The sequence below is a fragment of the Xenopus tropicalis genome, chromosome 8, assembly GCF_000004195.4.
Source record: "Xenopus tropicalis strain Nigerian chromosome 8, UCB_Xtro_10.0, whole genome shotgun sequence".
Taxonomy (NCBI): Eukaryota; Metazoa; Chordata; class Amphibia; order Anura; family Pipidae; genus Xenopus; species Xenopus tropicalis.
The window spans coordinates 29,238,938-29,259,422 of record NC_030684.2 but is presented as its reverse complement, the minus strand read 5'-3'; the positions used below and the strand labels follow the sequence as shown (position 1 = coordinate 29,259,422).

The 20,485-nt window shown below is 40.0% G+C and overlaps 1 protein-coding gene across 2 annotated transcripts in view; it reads left to right on the top strand.

Moving 5' to 3' along the window:
• nek6 (NIMA-related kinase 6) overlaps positions 1-20,485 on the top strand; it is a 135,699-nt gene that overhangs the window by 40,261 nt on the left and 74,953 nt on the right. For both annotated transcript variants that reach the window (NM_001006699.1, XM_012953020.3), the window contains one exon: positions 3,750-3,999. The gene's annotated coding sequence lies outside the window, so the exon portion shown is untranslated. The remainder of the gene's footprint in view (positions 1-3,749; positions 4,000-20,485) is intronic.

Sequence of the window (20,485 nt, the reverse complement as noted above, 5' to 3'; positions counted from 1 at the left end):
CTATGAAGATTTTCGTTCATCCAGGTCATGGTATATCTAGTATAAATAAATTTAAAGCAACTGGACTTGTTTGGTAATCATTATGTGTTTTTTCTTTGGCCGGTACTTGCATGGAACAACGGTGTAAAATCTGGTGTTCCGACAGCGAACTTCTCCATTAATTTTACAACGTTTTTCCGGTGAATTTAATTTTACTTAGCAAAATAAATAGGCCCCAAAAATTAAATGAAGAATTACTAAAAGTAATAGACTTTTTCAGAATTCATTCAAGCTTCGGTATTGTGACTATCTTTTGGTCAGGTTGGAGCTGCAGAGTGCCATTGAGCCCTATGGGAGACTTTCCTTGGGCCGGGTTGGAGCTGCAGAGTGCCATTGAGCCCTATGGGAGACTTTCCTTGGGCCGGGTTGGAGCTGCAGAGTGCCATTGAGCCCTATGGGAGACTTTCCTTGGGCCGGGTTGGAGCTGCAGAGTGCCATTGAGCCCTATGGGAGACTTTCCTTGGGCCGGGTTGGAGCTGCAGAGTGCCATTGAGCCCTATGGGAGACTTTCCTTGGGCCAGGTTGGAGCTGCAGAGTGCCATTGAGCCCTATGGGAGACTTTCCTTGGGCCAGGTTGGAGCTGCAGAGTGCCATTGAGCCCTATGGGAGACTTTCCTTGGGCCGGGTTGGAGCTGCAGAGTGCCATTGAGTCCTATGGGAGACTTAGTTGGCGAAATTGGCGAAAATTTGTGCTTTAATGAATGAGCCCCTACACCTTACACCCATACACCTTCAGGTGGGCGATATCGTAAGAGTCCAGGCTAATTCGATTGTTTGGCCCTGACGACAGGTATAGGCAAAGTCGGTCCGGGGACTGCATCAACGAGCCAATGCGTCCCCGATCCGACTAGATTTTTTAACCTGCCCGATCGATATCTTGCCCGATATTGGTCGGGCAGGCACATCAGTAGTGCCCATACACGGGCCGATTAGCTGCCGAATCGGTCTTAGGGACCAATATAGGCAGCTAGAATTGGCCCGTGTATGGGGACCTTTAGTGTTGAAGACTTTTTGGCTATTTTCTAGTCCTCCTCACCTTAATTAGCCTGGTTGTTTTAGTATCTCTTAAGATCCTACCACTCAGAAGTCATTTTTGATTATCTTGCACTGATGGTACAGGTATGGGACCTGTTATCCAGAATGCTTGGGACCTGGGGTTTTCTGGATAAGGGATCTTTCTGTTATTTGGATCTCCATAATATAAGTCTGCTAAAAATAATTTAAATATTGAATAAACCCAATAGGCTTGGTTTGCCTCCAATAAGGAGTAATTATATCTCAGTTGGGATCAAGTACAAGGTACTGTTTTATTATTACAGAGAAAAAGGAAATCATTTTTAAAAATATGAATTATTTACTTATAATAGAGCCTATGGGAGATGGCCTTTCCGTAATTCGGAACTTTCTGGATAACGGGTTTCCGGATAAGGGATCCCATACCTCTACTTAATATCATTGAAATTGAAATATGTTGCCTGCAAGTTGGATTGAAGGCTCTTAAATCTGCATCTATGTTAGTACACCAGCAGTTTGGGATACATGAGTTGAAACCATTTTTGGTTTTAAGGGTGTATAGCATGAGGCATGTGAATTCCTTCTCTTATAAGGAAGCTTTTAGTGCACAGGTACAAATAAAAGCAGTACTTGATCTTAATCCATGCTTGATAGCCGCTCTGCTTTGAGGTTTAGTAATTCACTCTGATTTGAGTTTGTGAGGATGAAGCAGATGACAGAAAAGCATTTTGTACAAAGAAACTGCTCCTGAACAGCGTCATTTCATGATAAAGGTTTTTTGTTAAATAACAGCGCTGCCCAGGTCAGACATGCTGCAGAATATTGAAATGCAGATATTTTAAAGAACAATTATAAAACTACAGCATTCGTGTGTATTTTTTTGTGGTTTTCCAAGGGCCTTAGGTCACTGATCCTTATAAGCACCCTATGTACAGGAAAAATACTACATTAATCTACATTTGGGTATGGGTTCTTAGAGATTAATGATCTAGTGAACCTTTAAGGACTTACTTGTACCTAAGCTGCGTGACTTCAGGAGGGCAGTGCATTTGCTAATTTAAGATAAAGAGTAGAACAGTTCTGTAAAATGTATTAAATGCAACATCACAGCTTGGTAAATTTTTTAGAAAACCCAGGTACAAAATCTCACAAACTTATCCTCATAACATTTAATTTTCCCTTCTAGCTGGGTTCAACCAACCTCTGTTTGTATTTTACATCTGTTCCTTCATTAAACAGTTGCTCCTGCTTGTGTGGGTCAATATAAACTAGTGCCACTAAAGGTCACACTAAAGTGCCACCTGCCTTGTCACTTAAATGAGGAAAAAAAGGACTACTGTGCCTCTGTTTGTTGCATTTTACAGGAATCCAGTAATTGTTTACATTTCTTGTAAAATGTGATATATACCATATGTAACTATATAACATACAGGAATTTTGTAACCAAGTTTTTCTTAAAGCATTTGGTTGAAAAGTTGGGAAAAATGTTTTGCAGAAAGATACATTTGCTTACAGTGGAAGTTTTAAAAAAACTTTTTTTGGGGGAGGGGAATAGTATACAATAATAATCATAGTAAATTGACAAAATGCACATTATTTTGCTCATTATTGCCTACAAGATTGTAGGGGGGGGGGGTTACTTATGCTATATGTCTTCTTCAATGCAGGTCCAAGGACTTATTTATGAACGCACTGCAAAGTGCAAAATTCAGATTTTCAATTTTGTCACATTGCAACCCAGAAAACAGTGTTTTTTTTTAGTATTGCAGAGTAATAACAGGTGCCTACCCAACCAGTGTGTTTTGCACATAATGCACCATTGTAGACTGAAATTGCAATTGATTCCACAAGGGCAGATAATTATCTGAATCCTTTCTCCCTGCTTTTGAAATGCTAGGATTTTGCTGACCAGCCCAGATCATTATTACTCTATAAAACAGAATGAAAACATTCTGATAAATTGACACAGGTATCGGTTTTAATAAATGTGTCAGTTTGTTTATAGCTTTCCTGACTGTCAGGAAAAGTTTAGATTAACAGAAAAAATATTAAACAGCTGAGAATGCAGCAGGATCAAATGTACTATAGTATGTTCCTAATTCGGAGTTTTCATTGTCTCTCTATAGAAAAAGGGCATAAGTTGCATTCTGTAGGGTTAAAATTTGGGATTAAGTTAAAATAACTTAAAATCATTACCAAGTAAAGATTTTATAAACTTTTCAAGTGTCCTAGAAATTTTTGGTTATGAATTTGGATACATAGTCCTACCAGGAGATTAGGGGTGGCAAAGAGTGTTCTGAGGGCAGTATTGGCTATAGGAGGGCCAGTAGGGTTTCCCTTGCCCCCTGCTGTTGTACCACCCAAATTAGTTCCGCGAAATCTGTTTCACACCAAAAGTGTCCACTTTTTATGAGGTCTCTTGGAATTGCGCCACAATATCCCTGATTGATGGGTTAACAGTCTGCGTTAGCAGAGAGACAGTGTCACATTTCAAGAGCTCAGACGTCATATCCCCTTCCCCACTGGAGCTGTCCAGCTCATATTACTACCCAAGCCGAGAGTCAAAGAAAACATATCAGCAAACATATGCTCTCCCATGTGTTGCATGGACCTAGCGAGGACAACTCTCTAACTAGCTATAAAGAAAGCGGTGTGTTGCCAGGAATTCACCTCTGTTTTTTTCCCTTCACCTTTAGACCATCATTTTCAGAAGAGATTTGTCAGAAGAAGAAAAAAAAAAGGCTGAAATATTCTCTTCATTGCAAAACACTTGACTGATTCCCAGAGGATTCTGCTTCTGAATTTAGAAGGACCCTCTAGGAGCTGAAGAATTCTTACCAGAATTTTGACATCTGGAACACAATCAACGGATAGAGAATGTGGGCACTGGGTTAAGTTCTTCCACAGCCTGGAAGACACAGCCTCGGACGTAACCTGAGAAAGGAGGTAAGACTGCTAAGTTGTGGGTTTTTTTATATTCTTAAATTCATTCATATGGAAAACTTGTATTGCTCACTATGCACTGACACATTACTTGTGACTACCAAAACTTGGAAAAATCTGCTTTGATTATTAATGCTTGATTTATAGCTGTATTCTACTTGTCATTATTATTCTTTATTTATGAATCGCTGATTTATTCATCAGTGATTTACTGAGATTATACATAATACACATCAGTCCCTGCCCCACTGGAGCTTACAATCTAAAGTATAACCTTAATCTGTATATAAAACCGCATCTTTCATCATGTGCTTTAGCTTTACTTGATATTAAACTACAATACCCACCAAAATGAACACTTCAGCATATTGTTGATATCTATATGTTGAAAACAAGATTACACCCATTAATTAAAACAAGCTGCTGAAGGCCTTGCTTGCGCAGTTCCCATTTCCGAATGTCATGCTTTGTGGAAAAGGGAAACACAGGAAAAATGCTTGTAAGAACAAAACTTAATCCTGAAATATTAATAACTCATTATTATTTGGTCCCTGCGGGTGCATTTGCAGCTGTTTGTGTTGTCCAAATATACAGACACAGTGTAAGTGCTGCATATTTTACTGTCCTTGCATGCTTTGGTCTGGGGGTTTTCTTGTGTGCATTTTTTCTTTTTTTAAACCTGTAATAGTTTATTAATGAAACTATTTGTGACTGTGTAGAATATACATATTTATATTGGCAATGCAGAAGTGCAATAGTAGGGCCTTTGTATAGAGTGCCCTGTTTATGAAGGAGTTAAAAAGTTGCCTTTGCGTACAGAAATAGTGCATGCAGCGCCAATAAAAATACAGTGGAATGCAGAACTGCATAAACAGCACCAGGCTCATGTGTACAGCACCACTGGAACTGCTTATACTTTTCCCCTGTTTTCAACAAATTCAACATACGCTAAAGGGAAAGGGAGATCATGTATAGAAGCTCTATGAAGTAAATGTATAAGTAAACTTTTATTTGGCCTATTCTACACTATCCTTAACTTATTTCAAGTAATGGGATTTATAACATAAGGCACACTGGGATGGGATGCCTTAAAGATAAAAACCTTTAAATATTGAAAACCCCAACAGGTTTGTTTTTTTAATAAGACACCAAGGCAAAGGACTTTGCATATTTTGTAGATCTCTGGATAACAGGTTTGCATATACAGTACAGTTATGGGACCTGTTATCCAGAATGCTTGGGACCTGGCGTTTTCCGGATAAGGGATCTTTCAGTAATTTGGATCTCCATAACTTAAGTCTGCTAAAAATCATTTAAATACAGGTATGGGATCTCTTATCCGGAAACCTGTTACCCAGAAAGCTCCGAATTATGGAATGCCCCTCTCCCATAGACTCCATTTTAATCAAATAATTCCAAATTTTTAAACTGATTTCCTTTTTCTCTGTAATAATAAAACAGTACCTTATACTTGATCCCAACCAAGATATAAATAATCCTTATTGGATGCAAAACAGTCCTATTGCGTTTAATTAATGTTTTATTGATTTTTATTGACCCCTCATCCAGAAAACCTCTGGTCCCTAGTGGGTTCTATACCTGTATCGTCAAAAAACATATTGCTTGAAAGCAATGTATATAGTTCGGTCCATGAGGAAAGTACTAAAAAAGTGATATTAATTGGCTTTGAACAAATTTTAGCCAGTTACAGTTACCTACATGCATCGGTGAAACGCTTATATGCTTATTGTTTTAAAGGGTCAATGTAAGGCCCACTTATTTAACATGAGTTCAATGAAAAGGGCTTGAGTTGAACCTACTTTTTGCCCGTTAGGCTAATGCCACATAGGGCTGCCACATCCTAGTATCCGCTTTCTTTTTTTGCCTGCACTCGGAACCATTGTGTCGGCTTGGATGCAATCACGTGTCAGATATCTAACGGGTTTCGGTTACCACCAATGAATCTTGCAAGCAGCTGTTGGAGAAGAAGGTAAATTTTACCAATTTATTGCTCTGAGGGTTGGACTGGGGCTGCACCCCCCCTACCCGCTCGACTCCCTTTCGAGTGCACATAAATGAAACTTACTTTCAGCATGCTGAGGGTGGAAGATCTGCAGCCCAGGGAGCTTTGGTGGGGATCGGGTCTGGGCCAGCGGGGCCCGCTGGGTTTTTTCCAGGTACATTGCTGGCCCATTCTGACCCTGATTGGTCTTATTGCCCAACTACTAAAACCACAGTCTGGTAGAATATTGCAGGCAGTGAGTTGCCTGTGTGTGAATACTCCACTCAGCCACAGACCATTTTTCATGCTGATCGGGATAGCCTAGTTTGCATTTCATCTGAAAGCATTTTAGATGCAGTTTGCTTCTGTGAAAACTGCATTGTTTGATCTCTTAGTAGAGCCCAACTTTGTGTTTTTTCTTTTCTCAAAAGTAGTTACTAAGGTGTGATTGGTGTGTACCCTGTGAGCATAAATTGCCATTATTCCAAAGTCTTTTTGCTTATTTAATCTGAGGAGAGTCAAATTCTCCAACAGAATATTTACTTAGAAGGCGCAGTGCCCTGGAGCAGCAGTTATCTGGAATGAAAACAGAAACATACTTCAAATTAGCACTTTCCTTGTATCTTAAATCTTCTGGTAACAATTTTCTCATCATGCTTGTGGTATGAATTATTTTTTCACAGATGGTTCATAGTTAACATCAGACCATGCCCCAGTGGAGCGCAAAACTGCTATCAAATAGCACACACTATGGTCAATTAACCTGTCCGTATGTTATTATAGTGTGGATAGAAGTTCATGCTGACACCAGGAGAACAAACAAATCCTTGTGATAATGCTGACACCTGCTTTTGTCTGAATTTCTGAATTGAATTCAGGGCGTACTGCTGCATGGCAGTGCCAACCACAGAGCTGCCATACTTTATGATTAGTGATTGAGTGAATCTGTCCAGTGTCACTTTGTCGACAAATTTGCAAAACTTTAAAAATTCACAAATTGCATTGAAGTTAATGGCTGTTTTCGCTGCAACTTTTTTCATACTGCACACAGTGGTGTAACTATAGAGAATAAAGAGGTGTGCTTTTGTGGGGGTGAGTGGGGTCCCAGCGCAACCCTATAACTATAGTTATGCGTGCTGATCACTCAACTTTTTTTTTGTGCCCATTGTTTATGGGTTGCTCATCACTAATAATGACTAAAACTGGTTATACATGAGCTTTTCAAGCTGCTGGTTCATCCTTTTCAGACCTAGCAGCTTTTCTGCCTGTATATGGGCCAGAGCTTGAACTAGGGGTAGGTAGAAGAGAACTGTGGGGGGAGCACTGGGGTCCCTAGTTTTAGCCAGTCTGAAGTGCAGATTCCATCCATGATTCAGTGCACTCGTGAGTACATCAACTTGTGTGAAAAGAGGAGTGGGGGGTGAGGGAAGCGCTTCCTTTGGTGCCCCCAACCCTAGGCTCGGTACTGGTATGGGCCCTTCCCAACAGCCTCTCTGATACCTGGCCAAACATTGCATCAGCACGGTGATGTGGTTCTCTTTCAACTGACCTGCTTAGGCCTCTGTAAAAATAAAATCCTTGGCCAAATGATTGGATCATCTGGATTTGGTCAGCAATATCTGCTTATCTGCCAGCCCGCCAAACAAGTGGATCTTTGTGTATGGCCTCCTTAAGGTGATTTACATTCAAACATGGGACTCCTGACGTGAGACTCTTGCTAAGGTAATGGTAGCCTATACATAAAATCTGTAGGCTATGAAAAAATGCATTAACCATACATTCAGAAATTAGAAGAAAATGATTCCTAAGAAAATAACTCTGGCTGACTTAGCAAGAATATCAGGTATATGCAGCATGCAGGGTCGGACTGGGTTATTGTTACTTTGTATTATTTGTCTTTCAATTCAGGCCCTCTCCTATTCTCTATACAGTCTTTCAATCAATCCACTCTTTGTAAGAGGCAGGGTCTGTGACGTCAACAAGGACTACTGGTATCCATTTTTGCATACACATTATTGTCTGTTTCAAAGATCCACACGTTTGAGGCTTGGGTGTTTTTATGAAATTGATCTTCCTGCTTATTTCATGTCAGAAACCAAGTCTAGAAAGAAATGCAATCTTTCTACATAGGACTCCCAGGAGGATGGCCTGAACCTTGTCAAACGCCTCTATGTATCCCAGGGAACCATTGGGAAACCATAAAGCCTCTTAAGTTTTCCTTTACTTATTGTAGTTTCCTTTACTCACTGATGTAGTTGTAGGTTTTTATGCATATACCCAATATCCGCATTGCCAGTGTTATATTTTGGACCCTGTATTAGGACAGAAGAGGTTCACAGCAGCTGAACATGAGAAGAACATGGCTGAACTGCCAACAAGTTGAGAGGAAGGAGAGGATGGACAGACAATTGACACAGAGAGCAATTTTCAACAGAGCAGGATGACACTCACAAGTTTACATGTAACTGCCATCTAGTGACCTCACACTAATAGTCAATACATAGCAGGAGAGTTGCTAAACAAAAATAATTAAAAAAACACAAAAAATGTAAAATAGAACCAGTTACAAATAGTCTCAGATTATCACTGCCTTCATCAGAGTGAAAGTCCAAATGTAAACTATCCCTTTGCTTGTTACCAAGGCCTAGATAAGGGTATTGCATCTTCTCTGCAGACCCTGCTGATTATATTCTAGATGCCTAAAGGTGGCCATACACGTGGCGATCTGACGATGTTTCGTACGACCATCGGTCGCACGAAACATCGTAAGATCCGCCACACACCATTCAGGGCTGAATCGGCAGGTAAGGAGGTAGAAACAATAGGATTTCTACCTCCTTCTGCCGATTCAGCTCTGAAGGGAGAATTTTGGTCAGGCGCCTTCTATGGCGCCCGATCAAAATTTTCAAACTGGTCCGATCGGCGAGTCGTCCGATATCAGCAGCTTCCTGCGATATCGGTCGACTCGCCGACATGCCATACACGCACCGATTATCGTACGAAACCTCGTTTCGTACGATAATATCGGTGCGTGTATGGCCACCTTAAAACACCCGCTCAGATGCCACAACCCTGGAGTGCTACACAAACATTAGATTCCCTAAAGAATGATTTTGTACACTGCAAAAACAAACGAAGGGTAGATGGTCTCCCATGTATTAAAAGAAAGGCAATTTCTGGCAGCAGAGGATGTTACAAAAAAAAAAAAGCATTACAGTAGATTATAAAATTCATAAAAAGGTCCTGTCTTTGGATTTCATTCCTTCATTACCATGTGTAATATGCAACAAGTAGTCTAGCAGCTCTTGAATGGCGTTCAGGAAAGTAGCTAAAGCCCTTCGAGCTGTCGCTTTCCATCTGGAAAAGCATTAAGTAGTAAAAGGCTGATTTCGATGCAAGCACTTCTTCTACACAAAAGCACTAATGCACAGCTCACTAAAATCCCTAAATGGCATTAACATCGTCAAAACAGATTTTGTCAAAGCCAGCCTCATTCCAGCAGATGCCAAACTCTAACTCCTTTAACAAACTTTAACTAATACTTGTCTTTCCAGGGGTTGTTTTATGGCTTGTAGCTGTCTGGCTGGAAATTGTATGTGGTAAAGTAAGGTTGGCAGTCCTCAGAGGCACTGCCCATGTTGCAACATGAATGTCTCTCAAAAAAAAACGTATTTATATGTGCTTATTGTACAGCACTGCTGAATATGGTGGTGTTTTATGCATATGGGTTTGCATACTAAGATACAATTAATAAATATTTTTTTTTAGTAGACTTAAGGTAGGAGATCCAAATTATGGAAAGATCCCTTATCCGGAAAACCCCAGGTCCCGAGCATTCTGGATAATGGGTCCCATACCTGTACTACCTTTTGGAGCACTAGAACATCTTCTAGTCTAGTCTAGTTCTGACACTTAAGAGACAATGCCCAAACCTTTCTGCATGTTTGTTCTGTATATCTTATATATATATATACACCGTATATACTCGAGTATAAGCCGATCCGAATATAAGCCCAGGTACCTAATTTTACCTAAGAAAACTGGAAAAACTTATTAACTTGAGTATAAGCCTAGGGTGGGAAATGTAGCAGCTACTGCTAAGTTTCAATAATCAAAATAAAAACCAGTAAATTACATAAATTGAGGCATCAGGGGTATATTTTTAAAATATTTATTTAAAAGAAAAACCGTAAACTAGCTCTGTAAGTGGAGAAGAGGGTCAACAAAAACAATATGAGTACTACCCCATGCTCATTGCGCATTGGCAAACTGGCAGCAGACCCAGTCCCGGAGGACAGGTAAGGGGGAATAAGTATTGTGACTGGGAGTGGGCCAGGGCACTGGAGGGTCTGGTTGCACACAAAGGACAGAGGGTGCTAGTCTGGAGGGACCCATGGCACCCGACTCGAGTATAAGCCGAGGGTGACTTTTTCATCACATTTTGGGGGCTGAAAAACTAGGCTTATACTCGAGTATATACAGTATATATATATATCCAGAAAGCTCTGAATTAAAGGAAGGCCATCTCCCATAGATTCCATTTTTTATTAAATTATCCAAATTTTTTTTAAAAATTATTTCCTTTTTCTCAAGTGCCTTGAACTTGATACAAACTTAGATATAAATTGTATTGTATTGTATTATCCCTTACTGGGAACAATACAATTCTGTGGGGTTTAATTACATTATTATTAAACTATTTTCTAGTAGACTTGAGGAATGGAGATCCAAATTACGGAAAGATACCTTATCTGGAAAACCCTCAAGCATTCTAAATAACAGGTCCTATGCCTGTACTTGATCCTAACTAATATAACATTAAGGGCTCTGGCACACGGGGAGATTAGTCGCTAATCTAATCTCTAAATCGATAATCTCCCCGGATTGCCCACCGGGCGAAAATATCGCCAAAAATGCCTCGCGAGGCAACTTCGGCAGTTTGCCAAAATCGCCTGATCAGCGTGTGCCATCCCACCGGCGACTTACATTTTCGCCAGTGGGATGGTAGTCCGGGGAGATTAGTCGCACGTGACAAGGTAGATTTGTCGCGGGCGACTTATCTCCCCGTGTGCCAGAGCCCTAAGTATTATTGGAGGCAGGACAATAATATTGAGTTCATTTAATATTTTATTTTAGTAGACCTAAACTATGGAGATCCATTACAGAAAGACCCCTTATTCAGAAAACCCCAGGTCCTGATCATTTTGGATAATAGGTCCCACACCTGTACTTATGTATTAATTATAAAGCTTGACCTCCCTGTGTGTACTTTTCTACACTGTAAAATTGTTCAGTGTTGCATATCCAAGCACAGGTATGGGACTAGTTATCCAGAATGCTCGGGACCTGGGGTTTTCCGGATAAGGGATCTTTCTGTAATTTGGATCTCCATTTCAAAAGTCTGCTAAAAATCATTCAATCAAAATATTAAATAGACCCAGTAGGATTGATTTGCCTCCAATATGATTTCATCCAGCTTAGTAAAGGTAATCCGTTTTAAAAACAATAATTATTTGTTTAAAATGGATTTTGTGGGAGATGGCGAAAGGGGGTGGCCTTGGGGTGCCCTGTTCTCAAATCTGGCCCTGATTGTTAGCAGTGACAGTCGGACAAGGGCAACTTTGACCTCCTCTTTCTTTCATCAGAGGGCAATGGTGAACAAAAGGGACAGTGTGCCATTAGCTATATTAATGTTATTCACATGTTGTATTAATGCAAATGTGCAGAATGTCTTGTACTTACTTTATTACTGTATTATTAAGGGAAATAAACAAATATTCTTGGGTTTTTCATAGGTTTTTTTTTTTAATAATTCATTTAATTTCTTTACCTGTATTAGTCAGTTTGAGGTGTTTATTTCCATTCCCAGCTTAGTCCCCCTGTGCAGTTGTACTTGCCAGGCAGGAATTTGAGAGCATGGTGTCTTTCTGCTCTGGCTCTTGTGTTTCCCAGCAATCTTTGTTTCAATACAAATATTCTTTGTCTTATATTTTACAAGGAGTGGGTAAGGATTGCACTCTGGCACTAAAACAATTACATTTAAGGCATTACCAAGGCACCGCAAAGTCTGAATCAATACCAAGGGACATTCCTTTAATGCGGAAGCGTAACAGATCGCTGCCAGGTCACAACTTTTGTAAAGTACAGTATGGACTGCCTTTTGAGTCATTTGACTCGCACCTTATCAAACATACAAATTAGGATCATGCATGGATGTTATTTTCAAAGTAACAGTGATGTGTGCCCATGGTACAGGTATGGAATCTATTATCTGAAAACCCATTATTATTATTAGATTCCTTTATTTATGTATTTAATATATTATTTTTTACATCTACATCAGTATCGGCAGCGATGGATGGCTCTAATCCAGCCTGTATTATTCGCAGGCTGAGAATCAAGCCCCATGTAGCACAGGCTTAGGGGTATGGTCAAAATGTCCTTGTCCGTCTCACTCCTCCTAATAAAAAACCTTGTCCTAGACACACAATGTAGTGAGAGGCGAACCTTTGCAACCTAGTTCTGCCTGTCACTACTAGCGTGCATCCAACAAGTTGCATTCACCAGTATTTGGGGTAGTCACGGGAGGACAGGGGCATGTAGACTGCTACTGTTTTCCACTAGAGAGTAGCCCTATATGCATTACACTTAAGGAATGGTGCACCTTATCCAAAAAATCTGCTGTGCCAAGCATTACAGATCCTAAATCTGTAGATAGGAATTTTGTCAGTAAACTTTATCACAGAGCACTTGTTGGTAAAAACTTAAGAATAACAGACATTCAAATCTGTTTTTGGGGAGTGATTGGGTTGGGAATTGCAGTTAACACATTTATGATAGGGCCTGGCAGAGCAGAGGTTATATGTAGGGGTGATTGTAGGTGTTGGGATGATGTAGAGGTGTAGATTGCCATGTACCACAAATCTTATATCAGTAGGGAGCATTATGACTGACCAATACTATGGGGCCGATTCATTAAAACGCGAGTTCGAATCTCGAATGGGATAAATTGGATTGGATACGATAATTTCTTAAGATCGCAAATATCACAAATATGCTTACAAAAAAATCGTATTAGTCACGATAATGCCGTATTGGTGATCTGACAGTCACAAAATTTTCGTACCAAACGATCGTAAAATGCAGGAAAACCTTTCCAACTTTGATCCTTCTGTGCATGATTTAGGAAGCCTCGCATAGGACTCAATGGCACTCTGCAGCTCCAACCTGGCCCAAGGAAAGTCTCCCATAGGGCTCAATGGCACTCTGCAGCTCCAACCCGGCCCAAGGAAAGTCTCCCATAGGACTCAATGGCACTCTGCAGCTCCAACCCGGCCCAAGGAAAGTCTCCCATAGGACGCAATGGCACTCTGCAGCTCCAACCTGGCCCAAGGAAAGTCTCCCATAGGGCTCAATGGCACTCTGCAGCTCCAACCTGGCCCAAGGAAAGTCTCCCATAGGGCTCAATGGCACTCTGCAGCTCCAACCTGGCCCAAGGAAAGTCTCCCATAGGACTCAATGGCACTCTGCAGCTCCAACCTGGCCCAAGGAAAGTCACGATACCGAAGCTTGAATGAATCCGAAACTTTCGTACTCGTTGCGACAATACGATTTTGTCACGTATTTTTTATATACAGTACGAAAAAGTCGCGAAAAATAACGAAAAAATCAGTGAAAATACGCAAGGTACGAAAAAGTCACCGAAAATACGCTTGGACTGTTCAAGAGCATTCGTGGATTAGAATATATGCCCCTATGTATTATAAGGAATGCTGAAGGCAACAGTTTTTAAAAGATGCACGCAAATGTCTTTAGGGCTGACTAATTGGTTATTAGTCTCTGTAGGCTGTTCAAAGTTCACATCCGGGAGCAAGAATGTTTTGTGGAATAAGAAGTGCAAAACTGTCAGTTTCCAAACATATTATTTGTGGAGATACAGAGCAAGATAAGCTATAAATGTATTATTTTATGCTAGTCTTTTCTCTTACATGTGACCCTCTAAAAAAGAAGTTTACATCTGTGTGACCTGCATCATTAGCGATTTGAAGTGTAGTGATTAAACAAATGCTCTGTTAAGTATATTTCTTAGTCTTGTGGCATTAAATATTATTTATTCTAATATGTATTTGTATAAATATTCATCTGATGTCAATTTGAGATATCTGCTTGGAAAACCAGCCAGAATACATTTTTGTTGTGGGAAAGGTGGCTGATATACTGCTTGCAACTGTAGGGGTGGTAACTGCAACTGGGCCCAGTTCCAAATGAGGGTTCCATGGACATTAAATAACAGCTTTTCTCTCTCAAAAAAATAAATAATTTATAGGGGCCACATGAATTCACTCAAGCCTATATAAATGTTGAGGTTGGGATTACATAAAAGTTTTGGACTATATTTTGCCCCTGGGCCCTTGGAGCTCTAGCTATTCCCCTGACTTTACGATGGCTTATCCACACCTAGTGCAGCATCTGATTGCTTCCTCAAGAAACTGTGACCTTTGTCAGATAAAGGATGTGAGATGTCCGTGCAAGAGAAGCAATGTATGCTACTGGTATGGTTGGTTAATAAATAACCTGTAATAAAAAGGAAAAAGAAAACTGCTTAAAATCTCTTCTTTGTGCAAATACTAACAATTCCACATTTTTAAACTGCCCCATCAGGCGTCATGCTAATCTGTTACCTTGTCACATTTGCTTGTATAAACATAAGCCACAGCTAAGTTTACCTAAGCTGACTTCATTGAAGGGACTTGTATTACAATAACATACAAAACTTGTAAGCCCCTGACACAATGAGCATTCATGAATTAGCCTTTGGTAGCAGACAGGATTCTGACTGGGCTGCCTTACATAAAGAAAATATGGTATTTTGTAACCAGACAAATAGGTTAATAGTGCAGGTATGCATTCTATTGTAACAACTATACTGGTTCTGGCCTTATATGGGAATTTATTTGCATTGTTTTCCCTTAAAGAATAAGTAAACCTTTTTTTTTTCTATGAGTAAAATTATTGTAAACAGCCTCCAGAATTACTTACCTTTGTCCCAGCATTCTCTCTGACCTGTTTCCTCAGTCAGAAGGTATTCTTTTTGGTTGCTTCCTTGTGCAGAGTGAAGCCCTGCCCCCACTTCCTGTTCAGTTCTCTCTTCAATTCGACAAGGTTGTCGGAGTGGAGAGCCTTCTTGCGCATGACTGGAGGCAGCAGGAGCCAGTCTGTGCATTAGCCATTTTTTTTAATGAGAGACCTGAACAGGAAGTGGGGACGGGGCTTCACTCTGCACAAGGAAGCAACGATAAAGAATACCTTCTGACTGAGGAAGCCTGGCCAGATTTATTGTAAATTGCATTCTATTATTTTCATTTTTTTGCAACTCTCTAAATATTGGATACCTAATCTAATGTTTTAAGCTGGCCATACATGTGGCGATCTGACGATGTTTCGTCAGGCCCGGACTGACAATCTGTGGATTATTGCAAATGCCAGAGGGGCTGCTGTAAGATGCAACTGTCACTATATAGTGAGCTGGTGGGGGGATGTTTGGGCGCCTTTGTACTTGACCAAATATAGGACTTTACTAGGGGGCTTGAACTAAAAAAGAACGTTTTCATGACTGTGCTGGGTCATCTGAAACATTCTAGGAGTAGCTGTGCAATTAGTTGTGTTTAGAGCAGATGTTTAATTACTGTAAATGGATGGCCACCAGCCTATATAATAAGTTTAAAACTTGTTTCCTCTCTACGATTAAATATATATATATATATATATAAGACAAAGCTAGGCTGCTTCTACATGTTAGCAGTCCTCGATTATCTTGGCAAAAGAAAGAGAGAGAGGGAAAAAAATATTATATATAGAGCCTTGATCAGTTATTCTGGCTTGTGAATTGTGGAGGAATTCAGGCACTGAGCCCAGAAAAGGGGAGAGTTTCCTGGCTGTGCACAATCTCTGCATTTCCTAGTCCCACAGGAGCCCTAGGGAAAAGAAAATGTAGTTGCACTGAGCATTTTGAAAGGGCAATAAAAGCACTTGTTTATCTTCAAGCTCCTTAGCCTGTGAACACTGAGCAGGCCTCACCTTATTGTCGCAAGCGATCTATAGACTGTACTTCTAGGACCTCTTTATACAAGAGTGTTTCTTTGTGCATTCCCTTGAGGTGGCTTTTTCATGTGTTCTAACACAAGGAAATGCATGAGTTAACACAGCCCAGTCTTTTCTATCAATTTGTACACACTACGCCACAGGGAAGCCCTGACACAGGTAGAACACAACTTGATGCGTAATGAATAATTGCTATTAAAAACGCAAAATAACAGATTGCATTAGTATACACCTAATTTGATGACACACAAAGATTATCACTGGTGCCACCATTTCTTTTCAAAGTCACATAAGTTAAATGCAACCCCTATAGCTATTGGCTGATGTACAAAAATTGGTAATAAATCGTAATTAAGTCCTCGCATCCTGCTGCTTAGTTTAAGAGGCCCAAACGAATAAATCAATGCCATAGATAAATCAAGCCCATGATACGGTATCTGGCTATAGTGAGTGTCGTGTCCCTGTATGGCCAAAACGATAAGCATCAGTCTACTAAAAGATAAGACTGATAAAGCCATTATTGTTGACAGTTGAAAAATTAATTTTCTTCTGATGGGAGATAAAATTTGGGTGGTAGTGGCCTTCAAAAGTGTATATTCATCACAACTCATAAGTCTGCAACTAGATAATCCTCTTCTCTCAGCAGTCTTAATCAGTTACACGACAAGATTGTTGAATGTTTTTCTAAACCATGGCTACAGAGCTCATAATAATGAGGTCCAGAAATGAACAAAAAAAAAAAGTCGTTTTTTTTGTGGCAGAAGACAGGTGGTAAGATCTCTTCTTCCCAACACAGATATCTTCACCAAGTTATAGCTAATATTTCTTTACGAAGCTTGTGCTCCAGGCATCAGCCCATGGAGCCCACCAAGTCTAAAGGTGGCCATACATGGTAAGATCTGCTCATATGGTGCGGTCAGCTCATACAAGCATTTAGGTTGGCCCCTCGGGGGTTCCCATACATGGTCAGATAAGCTGCCGAATTGGTCTGAAGGACCCGAATGGGAAGCTGAAGGTGTATGGGCACCTTAAGGCTGGTGGCACATGGGGAGATTATTCGCCCTCAGTAGCGAAGATTTTATCTCCCGAAATGCCTTACCACTTGCAGAAATGTGAATCGCCGGTGGGATGGCATGCACGTCACTTCGGTTTTCCAAAAATGCATCACGAGGAAACTTTGGGCGATCACATTCTTGCTTGTGGGAAGGCATTTTGGGGAGATTAGTTGCCTGTGGTAATGAAGATTAATCATGGCCAACTAATCTCCCCATGTGCCTCCAGTCAAAAGTAACAGAGGTGAACTAGGTCAACTGATGCAACTTTGTCACTTGGGCAAACTTTGCACCTTTATTACATTTTCCCAAGTTCTCTAATCTGACAGTAGGAACCTATCTTGAGGTAAGGCCTAACATAATAGGCTAAATGGTTTGCTTGCAGTTTCTATATTTGGAACAATGCTTAAGGGTAAGGCCCCATGTGGGAGATTGTCAGTCTATGTATAAGCGCAAAAACAAAAAAGTGCCTGCACACTCAAAAGTACAAAAGAAAAATCTTTTATTAAATACAAAACATATTTAATAAAAGATTTTTCTTTTGTACTTTTTGAGTGTGCAGACACTTTCTTGTTTTTATGATTATTTTTGGAGTTGCTGAATGGGTTTTCTCCAGTGTTCTGCACGTCTATCATTATTGATGTTTTGGTAAGGTGTGCACTCTGATACTTTGTATATGTACAAGCTGCTCGTATGCTTGAAATATCTTCTAAATATACCTGCACCCGAAAGCACTTAATCCGCCTTGGTGCAGGTACACATAGCCGATACCTGCAAAGTTGTGTTTAGTTGGTGGATATGGGCTATGTGTGCTTGCACCCGTGCGGATTTAATGCTTTTGTTTGTAGGCACAACAAGAAGATTTTTCAAGTGTACGGCTGATTGTCAGCCTGCGCATAACCCACCTTGTGGGGTCTTACCCTTGCAGTATAGGGGGTATGCCTTTCCCTTTTTAAATCTAAGTACAAAAAGTTGTATGTTGTCCATTCTTTTCTCTTAATACTTAGGGCAAGGTCACACTGGGTGGATTGTCAGCCTGCAGATAAGTGCAGGTTAACAATCTGTGCGGATAAGGACCTGTACACATCAGGCCTTCCGTAACCACTGCTATGTGGAGTTCACTGGTTAAAGAATAACTAGAGTATCTTTGGTGCATCTGTATCTTAATGGTTGTATTACTACTGTGTTTATCAGGCCCTTTATCCAGAAGCCTCCTTTTCCAATGTGGAAGTGCAATAAAAATTACTAGTATATTTAACTTGAAAGAGTACATTTATTTTACAACCACGTTGATTACACAAGTCATAAATATAAATCATCCTCATTTTCTTGGCCCTTGTCCTAGGAGCACTTAATACTGGCTTCATATCATCACTATTAAAGGATTCACACTCCACCTCGTTAGCAACACAGAGGTCGGATGAACCCTGGGGTTCCACTCTGCATACAATAACCCTTTCACTGTCATGGTTTGCTACTGCCACATGACGCAGCAATTCTGGGTCTGGCTTGTGAAATGTGTGACTCTGCATATGATCATTATGTATACATTTTTTGAGGTGCCCATACAGTTAAGTAGGTCTCTTTACTGAACATGAGGGCATCTCTGGTGGTTTGAGGAAAGGAGGCAACAATGGCATAATCCACTCCATCGCATCAATAAGTGCTTCCCATCAGACAGGCTATTCAAACCTGCCTGATTGATATCTGCCCAATTTTCAACCAGATATCTGCCAGACAGGCCCGTTGATGGCCCCCATATACAGATCAATAAATTGACAACTCAGTCTAGAGCTTTTATTAGCCAGTTTATGGCCAGCTTTTGTTCTGAGCTTTTTTAGTCTTCCCCTAATACTGTCATGGGAAAACATGTTTTTTTCAAAACCCATCAGTTAATAGAACTTCTCCAGCAGAATCCTGCATTGTAATCTGTTTTTCAAAAACACTAACAGATTTTCTTATATTTAATTTTTAAATTTTACATAGACATTCTTCATTTTCCAGGGTGCCACAACCAAGTGACCTGATAAATGTCAGTCACACTTTACTGCTGAGCTGCAAGTTGGAGTGATATCACCCATCCCAGCAAGTGATTAGCAGAACAATGGGAAGGTAGCAAAATAGCAGTAGATATCAGAATAGCACTCAGTAGTAACAAATCCAAGTCTGGTTCGGGACCCCTCCAGTTACATGGGAGCAGGAGAAACAGTAGGTTACCTAAAGGCAGTTCTAATTTGTAGCGCTGGCTCCTTCTGAAAGCTCAGACTCTGATTAGAAGTCCTCTGTAGTGTAAACTTTTATTTATTTAGCTGTCAGCTAGAACAGTAGCTACATCTAATAGGAAAATGGATGAATTTTCATGCGACCTCTGCAGAATATGTTGATTTTGTATTTCTTCTATTTCCATTGTATAAAAAGAATGTTATTTTAGCTGGTGTGTGTGTCCACAAATTGGTTAATAATCCTCTTCTGGGATTGACTGAATTGTAGTTACATAGCCATCCTTTCTGAGGTGAGGCTTTTTCCAACAAGGGCAAATCATTTGTATTTATATGTAATCATACTGAGGCTTGTCATCTGTCTCATGAACAGGAAAAAAAGGGCCTACCCCCTGCTTATTTTTTGGAACAAAGTCTAATCCATTAGTTCAATAGAAAAATGTCAAGCTAATAAATGTTTATTAAAGAAAAAATGATTTGTCACACTTGCATAGTTAATTTCTTTCTTTTGCTGATTATAAGAATAAGTGTGTAAATAAGAATAATTGCTGACCTGTCATACCTGTATTTTCTTAGTTCTTTCAGAAGAAGAGATTTTATTATCTATTAAAATTATTTTAATAGATGATACTATTAAAAAAAGAACATTCCTGACACTCCGAAACAGCCTGTACTTTCTGACGAAAATACAACAGTCTTTGCTTAATGATTATGACATATTAGGGCTTATTTTACCAGCCAGTGGAAGTGATTGCTGATGTTTTGTCTCTCCTTCTTTTCTTCTTGGCTACTAAATATGAGAAAATCTAGCTAATTAATCCCTCTGCCATTGCCCTAAGGCTGACAAATTCCTCTGGATCACATAAAACTTTCTGTAGCAAAGTGGCAATGATTAGAAAGGCCAACTATAGCATAGCAAATAAATGCACTCAACTTTAATTTGTAAAATGATGTCCCAGGTTTGTGTTTGCATAAAATTACTTATACAGATATAGGATCTGTTATCTGGAATGATTGGAACCTGATTGGAACACTCGCTGTTTGTTTTGAGCGGTCGTTTGCCTCTATTGCGGTTGCCATGTTGGATATTTAACTTAGTCCAACATGGCGCCGCG